The sequence below is a fragment of the Staurois parvus genome, unplaced genomic scaffold (assembly GCF_062004578.1).
Source record: "Staurois parvus isolate SC_StPar_1 unplaced genomic scaffold, SC_StPar_1.0 ptg000261l, whole genome shotgun sequence".
Taxonomy (NCBI): domain Eukaryota; kingdom Metazoa; phylum Chordata; class Amphibia; order Anura; family Ranidae; genus Staurois; species Staurois parvus.
In genome coordinates, this window is record NW_028318057.1 from 2,028,173 (window position 1) to 2,037,959 (window position 9,787).

The following is a 9,787-nucleotide window of genomic DNA, read 5'->3' on the forward strand; positions in this document are numbered from 1 at the left end:
GTAATTGATTCCCATCATTCTCCTTAGCTTACAGTTTGAAGAAGATACTGGTTGATTTAGACCAATAATTTTTCATAAATGGAAATATTGGGCTCCATTCACAAAGCGGTATTTACCGCATTAAGAGATTCTGTAAAATACTGCTTGGCGTTTTTCAAAAAGTTTCTAAAATACATACACAATATGTGGTATTTTTTTCATAAAACCATGTGGTATTTTATATCATGCGATATTCAGTGGGATGAATACAGTGGAATAGAATGAAAACCCCTGTTAATTTTTATTGCTAATAAAGAAAAAAGACTACGAAAGAAAGAATTAGGGATTTTTATGGTGCTGATACCTTCCCTCAGAAGTATTGGGACAAACACAGTTTAAAATCACTAAATTTTATTACCAAACATCATCTTAAAAAAGTATTTTGGGGTAACAGAGTCCCCCAAACATGATAAAATTAAAATAAGAAGAAACAATCATTAGTTGCACAACGCCCCCAAGGTAGCACCACCCAACCTTACTTATATCATCATATAATATGATCACAAGATCAATGCTGACAAGGATACAATGCACTTATGAATCTCAGGAAGGGGGTGCAGAGTCCCAACAGCACCACCCCACCTTGCTTACATCATCATATAATATGATCACAAGATCAATGTTGATAAGTATACAATGTACATATGAATCTCAGGAAGGGGGTGTAGAGTCTCAACAGCACCACCCCACCTTGCTTACATCATCATATAATATGATCACAAGATCAATGTTGATAAGTATACAATGTACATATGAATCTCGGGAAGGGGGTGCAGAGTCCCAGCAGCACCACCCCACCTTGCTTATATCATCATATAATATGATCACAAGATCAATGTTGCTAAGGATACAATGTACATATGAATCTCGGGAAGGGGTGCAGAGTCTCAACAGCACCACCCCACTTTGCTTATATCATATAATATGATCACAAGATCAATGTTGACAAGGATACAATGTACATATGAATCTCGGGAAGGGGGTGCAGAGTCTCAACAGCACCACCCCACTTTGCTTATATCATATAATATGATCACAAGATCAATGTTGACAAGGATACAATGTACATATGAATCTCGGGAAGGGGGTGCAGAGTCTCAACAGCACCACCCCACTTTGCTTATATCATATAATATGATCACAAGATCAATGTTGACAAGGATACAATGTACATATGAATCTCGGGAAGGTGGTGCAGAGTCCCAACAGTACCAACGCATTTCACCCTTAAGCTTCTTCAGAGGTTCAGGAGGTGCAATATAAAGATGGCCAAATAGGAAGAGCAAGACTGGATCCGATAAAAGCAATCTCACATAGTGTGTCAAAAGGCATAGAGGGTCAGAGATGAAAACCAAAATGTAGCTTGCAGCGGAGATCAAGCACTGGGCAGTCAGGGGTAGCATGCAAAGGGGAGGAGGAGTTAGTGCTCCCCAATTAAATGTAACCTGTGTAACAGTGTGGCAAATTTTGTAAGTTCTTAAAGTGAGATCATAAAAGGCTTCACACAAGACCATGTGACACCATTCCACGTCCTACAGGGTGCTTAGACATGCCATGCCAACCAGTACACTCTAATAAAGAGGTAAAATGGTTAAACTGTAGAAATATGCCAATTTACTAAGTCAGTGCAGTCCCTGCAGCATACAGTATATATTAATACAAAAGAAAAAAAGATGACTGGAATACCAGTCAAATGGAAGCTAGTGTCACAGGACACATGTGGTGTATCAAAAACAAGTTAAATTAAGTAAATACAAAATATCTTTATAAATGCCAAATACTGAATAAAAATAATCACCAAAAAAAATAAAAAATCACACACATATAAATATCCTTCTTCTACAATGTCTTTTATTGGTGGAAGAAGGGTATTTATACATGTGTGTGATTTTTTTTTTTATACTATTTTCATTCAATATTTGATGTTTATAAAGATTTTGCATTTATATAACTAAACACTCCATTACTCTATCCAAAATGAAAAAAAGAAGGTTTGCCTTTAGTTACACTTTCAAGCAGCTTTTCTCAACCTTTCCAGCACAGAGGAACCCTTGAAATAACTTTTCAGTCTCAGGAAACCCTGCTAAAAATTATAATCTACAACTCCTTACACTCGGTCACTGGGAAGAATTACCCCCTTATAGATAGCTAAAAAGATCAATTATGTCAGTGGAAACATGTCAGTGGTATGATATCTCTAAAAATAATGGTGAAAAAGTAAAGTATCCCCACTACATATAACATATGCTATGACAAGGGTTTAGACCATTGTGATATGCATGTACATTGCATTATGTTTGGAGTGACTGGGAGGTTTTTTTTTTGCAGCAAATGATGTATATGCTTGTATATACACAAATAAGTCTCTGATAATCTGGTGAAATGATAAGAGAAGGTAAGTAGATTTTACTACATGTAATGAGGTGAATTTACTAAAAGTAATGGGCTGGATTTACTAAAGGCACATAGACTTAGCATTTTGAAAGTGAAGTTGCCCCAGAGCTAAGTAAATGAAGAGGAGCTCTGCTGACTTCCATCATCCAATCATGTGCAAGCAAAAATGCTCTTTTTTTTTTTTACTTGCATGTGACGGGGTATTCTTTGTAAAGTGAAGCTTTACTTCATTTGCTAAGCTCTGGAGCAACCTCCAAAGTGCACTGTCTATTTGCACTAAAGTAAATCAATAGGCAAAACTTTTTTTTCATTTTGGATAGTGTAAGGAGGGTTATAACCCCATCTGTGTCCCATTGGGGAGATTTACCTTCACTTCTCTCCCATAGCCAAAACAAGAAGTGAGAGGAAATCCGTACAAATTAAAGGAATCCGGTGGGGTCCCCCAGGTCACCAGAACAAGTGTCCCCATCAGAAAACTTCCCTTTATTGCTGTTCTGGGGACAACCCAAAATTTGGGATTTTCTTTTACTTTCAATGTTAATGGTAAACAGGACAAATCGAGAGGGTTTGTCTCTCTTATGGGGGAACAAACAACAATAAAAACTGACAGGTGTTCTAATCTGCCTCCACTCTATCCAAAGCTGAAAAAAAAGTTTTCCTTTAGTTATACTAGTTATTCTCAACACCAGTGACTTCCATATTTAGGTTCTATGCATTACTTGAGAAAGAAATGGTAGAGACTACTCCAAATTGGCTATTATATTTTTACATTCTTCAAATACCGCATGCTGGACCACTGCCTAATTACTGCATGCATTTGACTATTTATTTCCTTTTGTGAATAAATACAACAGTAAATACAGCAAAACTTCCTAGTGAATTGACAGTTTCTGTATCGCATGCAATATTTAGAAAAAATGTGTCCGCACACCTAAATACCACATGCAGTCTGCTTTAGTGAACGGAGCCCATTGTCTTTAAAGTGGTTGTAAACCGCAGACATGACAAATGAACAAAACATATCCCTCTTTATAGTGTGTACTTGTCTCAATCCAGAGCACTAAGTCATTCTGTCTGCTGCCTCGTTCCTCTGCTATCAGTATGAGTCACTTCTGATACGTTTTCCTGCCACCAAGAGAAAAAATGATGATGGAGAGGGAGCTTCAGCTGATTGACAGCTCTGTCCCTGTGTGCTGCGTGAAGTGGGGTGTGTCCCTTCCCTCCAAACAACTCTTAGGGCTCTCCTCACTTAGCTCTGCAGAGTGTAACCTCAACTCTCTGCCCCCTTTTTTTTCTGACAGCTCAGACAAGCTTTGACAAGAGAATACAGCAGATAAACAGGCACAACTTATGTAATAAGATTTGTTTCAGTTCTGTATATTATGTGAGGTCAGTAACTTCACTGGGTATATGTAAGGGTTTACAACCACTTTCACTGAAGTCACAATTGGGTAGTATGGACATGTATATTACATGATAACATTTATATATCCCAGGCAGGGCCATCTTTAAGGAGAGGCAAAAGGGGCAGCTGGCCTGGGCCCAGTCATTTTGTGTGGGGCCCAAAGCAGCTGTCCAATATTTGCCAACTGTACTGGTTTACATTCCCTTTGTCCCTGGAAGTCTTTGTTCCGGTCTGTGTCTGATATCTCAGTGTGAAGTGCTGTCACTTATGCTGCCCTGCTCTGTCCAATTGCCATGTACAGATGACTCACATGTGCAAACTGTGTTGGCATTCACATGTAAATAACTGGCATTCTTATGTAAATAGCAAGGGCAGTGTGGCATTCATATGTATATTATGCCCCCCCCCCCGAGGTTCCAGCTACCAACACATCTGCTGGCGGTCAGTGCAAATTCCCCCTTACATTGGTGGTAAGTGTAGAAATGTATTGGATGTTGGTGTAAAATCCGCCATTACATTGGATGTCAGTGTAAATTTCCCTTTACATTGGTGATCAGTGCACAATTGCTTTTACACTGGTGGTCAGTGTAAATCCCCCTTACATTGGTCATCAGTTTTAATCTCCCCTTAACATTGGTGGTCGGTGTAGAAATGTCACCTCCCATCCCCATCCAGGACTGCCATTGATCCCATCCACCCCAAGCACTTGCAACCCCCCACCCCATCAGCACTGTCACTCATCGCATCCCCCCCATCACTACCACTGATCCCACCCCCCCACCACTGCCACTGATAACATTCCCCCCCACCACTGCCACTAATCCCATTCCCCCCACCACTGCCACTGATCCCATCCCCACCCCCACTGCCACTGATCTCATCAACCCTCTCCTCCACCAATGCCACTGATCACACCCTACCGCCCAGCACTGCCATTGATCCCAGGAGTCCTATGAGTTTGCTGTCTATTGGTGGGTCCTCTAACCTTCTCAGTCCATGGTGTGCAGGTGAGATGATGTGCTGTAACCTTCAGCAACCAATCAGTGAATGGCAAGGATGTGCAGTAACCTCTAGTAACCAATGGGTGAGCAGTAATGATGTGCAGTAACCTCTAACAATCAATCAATGAGCAGCAATAATGTGCAGTAACCTCTAGCAAACAACCAGTGACCAGTAATGATGTGCAGTAACCTCTAGCAGCCAACCAGTGAGTGGTAAGGATGTGCAGAAACCTCTAGCAACCAATCAGTGAGCAGTAATGATGTGCAGTAACCTCTAGCAACCAACCAACAAGCAGAAATCATGTGCTGTAATCTCTAGCAACTAATGAATGAGATGCAATGTGTGCTGTAACCTTTAGTAACCAGTCAAAGGGCGGTAATGATAAGCTGTAACCTCCAGCAATCAATTGCAATTTCTGCCTGATCTGCTGCAGTAAACTCATTTTGAGTTTAGCTGCTATTTATTGTATGTGGAGAGCAATATTGAATTGGGGGTGTGGGGGGGGGGGCGCAAGAAATTGTTTGCCCAGGGTCCAATCAATATTAAAGACGGCCCTGATCCCAGGTATCTCCTAGCTGTTACAAATAAAATAAAAGCCAATTTCTGGGTACTGTTAAAGGAATGTAAGCATTTTCTTTGTGTAAAATGTCAATGTAGCCAAACCCTACAAAAATTACAAGTAATTACTCTCTGGACAAAACTTCTAAAAACATCGTATAATGCCCCATACCTCAGGCAGATACATATGCAAACATGTAATTTATTTGTGGTGGGTGTGACTTCTCCTTGATACTAAAAGGGATTACTGAACAGGTGTGACCTGTAAATTTGCGTGTAGGGATTCATAGGTACTGTGTTTATATAGCTTTTAGGAACTCCTTTTAAAACTGCACTTTAATCAGAATGAACTTCTACAGTTACAAAAACAATAAAGCTGAACTCTAGGAAAAGGAAAAATGATCCCCTGCAGTAGGGCTGCCTCTGCACTGCAAGGGTTAAATGCTCATTTATGTCTAGGAGGCTACAAAGTGCAGTTTTACCTAATCCTCCACTCCGGCTTCCTCCAGGCTGTAGAACTGAACCCCACAGCCTCTTGCGCCCTGTGCTCTGGGGGTTATAGGTCCTTTAACAGTGTAGAGAAGTGGAGCAGAGTGCTGGCTGCCTGGGGAGTAAGGGGGGGGGACCTCTTCTTGCAGCCACCTAAATGTAAACCAGCATTTAACTCTTGCATTGCAGGGTCAGCTCTAATGGGAGCATTTTTTTTCTTTCTCCAAAGATGGGACTTGCCCTCCGGAAGATTTACCCCCCTTCCTGACCGGGCCATTTTTTGCGATATGGCGCTGTGTTACTTTACTTGACAATTGAGCAGTCATGCAACGCTGTACATATATGAAATTTATGTCATTTTTCCCGTAAATAGAGCTTTCTTTCAGTAGTATTTGATCACCTCTGTGTTTTTTATTTATTGCGCTATAAACAAAAAATAAGACTGCCTATTTTGAAAAAAAAAAAAGGCTTTTTGTCCAGCAGGAACACAGTTCCTGCACCTCCAGCACTGAATGTATGTAATGGCCAGGGGTGTGGAGTGTGCTGGAGGATCTGTTGATGCTGGCTGCTGGGGGTTCTATTGTCACTGGTGGGAATTTGTTTGTGTCTATTGTTGCTGGTGAGCGATCTGTTGTTGTTGGGTTGTCTAATGCTGCTGGTAGGGATCTACTGTTGAGGGAGAGGTTGCTAGATGCTAGGAGATCTGTTGATGCTGGGGGGGTCTAATGATGCTGGGTAGATCTTTTGTTGCTGGGTTTGCAGTTTTGTTGTGGGTGGTCCATTGTTGTTGTGTGGGGGATCTACTGTTACTGCAGGGGATCTATTTTACTATGGTGCTCAGAGGAGGGTAGGGGGAGTTCCTGCACCTATTCTCTGAGAAAAAAAAGCCTTGAAAAAAATTATATTTTTGACTTTTTTTCTATAATACATATCCAATAAAAAAATTAAATAAAATGTCTTTATAAATTTAGGCCAAAATGTATTGTTACATGTATTTGCTAAAAAAAAAAATCCCAATAAGTATATATTATTTGGTTTACATGAAAGTTATAGCATCTACAAATCGCGGTATACAGTATATACACTAGAATTTTTTTTTAATACTAGTAATGGCGGTGATCAGCAACTTATAGCGGGACTGAGGGACTGCGGCGGGCATTCTGACACTGACTAACTGCCACTTGACATCCCAATGACACTAATACAATGATCAGTGCTAATAAAAAGCACTGACACTGTACTAATGACACTGGGCAGGAAGGGGTTAACATCTGTGGCAATCAAAGGATTTTCTGTGTATTAGGGGTGTTTTTATTGTGTACTATGTTCTGTTTTACTAAGGAGACCTGCTTTCTATCTCTCTGTTGTGCAGAAAGCAGCACGTCCATGCTGACAGGAGAGACCTATGGTGTTTACACACAGATCTCTCCTCTCTCAGCTTTGCTGACGATCACTGAGTCCCAGCCGGGAATCACCAGCCAAGACCCAGTGATTGACATCCTCAGGAGCCAACAGCAGCGTGCGCCCCCTACCCAGAAATGCTGAATCACGTATATTTACGTGATTTTGCACGACAAAGCCGCCCTGTAGCAGTACATCTTGATATAGGGCGGCAGGCAAGCGGTTATAGGATAAGTTCACCTATTAACAATAAAAATAGTAAATGCTCATTTTCTTTGCAGGTAAAACAATGTGCATTGACTATTTTTTGTTTTGCAAGCCTGGAAGCATTGCACCAGTGATCAGATCGCTGGTGCTATGCAGGTCTCCTGCTGACTATCAGTGTATCTGTGTGTGTTGCACTTATGATGAATACATTCCAGGGGCGGGTGCAATTGAGTTGTTTAATAGGTGGTAGCTGCAAGACACGTGGTACATACATTAGCCTGGAGGAACAGGGTGCAACTGAATAAAAGTTCCCACCAGCAACGTGTTACTGTTTTTTCCTTTCTTCCTACTGTGCAGGCAGTGTTCTAGGAAATGTGTCCCCTTTTCAGAGTAGGATTTTGGTTCCCAGCTGCTGCACATATCATAGAAACTATAGAATATGAACTTTGTTTTTGAGGGGTATCTATTTTTATACATCCTTTACATGTGCTTGTACCTTGTACAGGCAAGCAGATACACTTTGACAGGAGGAATCAATGAACTACCATAGCGCTCAACAGCACTGAGGTAGTTAATTGAGAACTACAAGCTGACAGCTGCAAAGGCTGTTGGAACTTGTAGTTTTCCAATTCACAGGATACTGTGAATGAGTGATGCAGCTGGGTGGGCAGAGTCCTGCACAGCTATGTTTTTTAAAATTGTGACAGATAACAGGGGAAGAAGATTACCTGCCAGCTGTCACAACTGGGGATTGGGGGCTGGTCCTTTCGTAACATGAATACCAGTGTAACCTGTTACGAAAGGTGAACTTATCCTTTAAATGTGGCTCAGACCAAAATCTTGCTTCTCTATCCTGATACAAAGCACACATACAATATCACTCAAATATACCCTACACTTCACTGTATATGGTTATCAAACAGCTATTTCCCTCTGTAAAAGTCACCCAAGGGGTTTCCTGTTCTATTGCTTAGAGCACCGCTCTGCGGCCTCTGGTGATCCACACTAAGGGTGCCGGCAGCCAGGACATTCTTCCAAGAGTCATCAGAATCTGTGTGGATTGGAGACACGGCATGCCTGACAACCCAAGGTGTAGTGTAGATGAAAGTCAGCCTCAGGTCCTCCCAAGCCCCCCCCACCCTTATGTATTTCACCTCACCCTAGGGCTTAGTCAAAGAGACATAGATCCCACCTCTATGATTAAGTGAGTCACTATGGTGACACTAAACATACTGAAAGTATGTAAAAAAAAATTTAAGAAAAATGATTTTAAAACAATGGATAGAAAAATGTAAAATATTTTTTTAACATACTGTCACCAGTCAGTATCCCTGATCACCACCCCACCAGTCACCAGTGAGTTAAAAAAAATTGTGAAAAAACCATCAAATTTTATTTAATCTCTTCGTTTTCAAAAAAAATTATGTCAAATAATAACAATTTAAAAAAAACAAACAAAAGAACGAAAAAAAATGCCTCTTACTAAATACCTTGAACTGTCAAAGGGGTATTTGTGCTGTCCTGACATTTTAGAGCCTCAAGAAACGAGATAGGCCATCAGTACATCAGGATTGATCAATTTTGAATATACTGTATATATCAGGGGTATTGAATTAAAATTTACCAAGGTCCGGGCAGTAAAATTTGCATGCATCAGAGGTCCGAATCTCATGTAGGCCCCTGTGGTGCATTTTTGTGTTCGCCAAACCACGTTGCGGTGCGATTTTGAAAAAAAAAAACAATAGGGGACATGTACAGATCTGAACCTGTTCTTACATCAATGTCCTCAAACCCCACTGCACATCACAGTCCCCTCCTCATTCACAGCAAGATCTCTTGATGAGTGTCCTCAGCTCTCCCTTTACATCACCCCCTCTACCCCTTTCAGAGTAGTGCTCTCACACTTCCTTGACATCAACACCCCCCTCAACAGTACCTTCACTGAAGAGGCCCTTTCCTAGCAACCAATTGCCTGCTTGTTAACCTTGGGCAGCTCCCACCCTCCATCCAAAACTGTCCTGCCTCTCACTGTCAGCTCTGTGAGGATACAATAAAACAAATATGCAGCGCTCTATAAAAATAAGAAATTATTATAATCAATAAAAATTCTCATAAAACAAATGGTGCATAATAAAGTGACAAGTGGAATAGTGAATGGATGACAGCGCCTATACTGACAAATCAGCTGGTTATAAATAGCTCTTGATCATGAATAACAACCAAAATGAGAATATATGCCAAATATGTCAAAAATAGCAGTTCAGTAGAATAGTGAATGGATGATATAAAAAA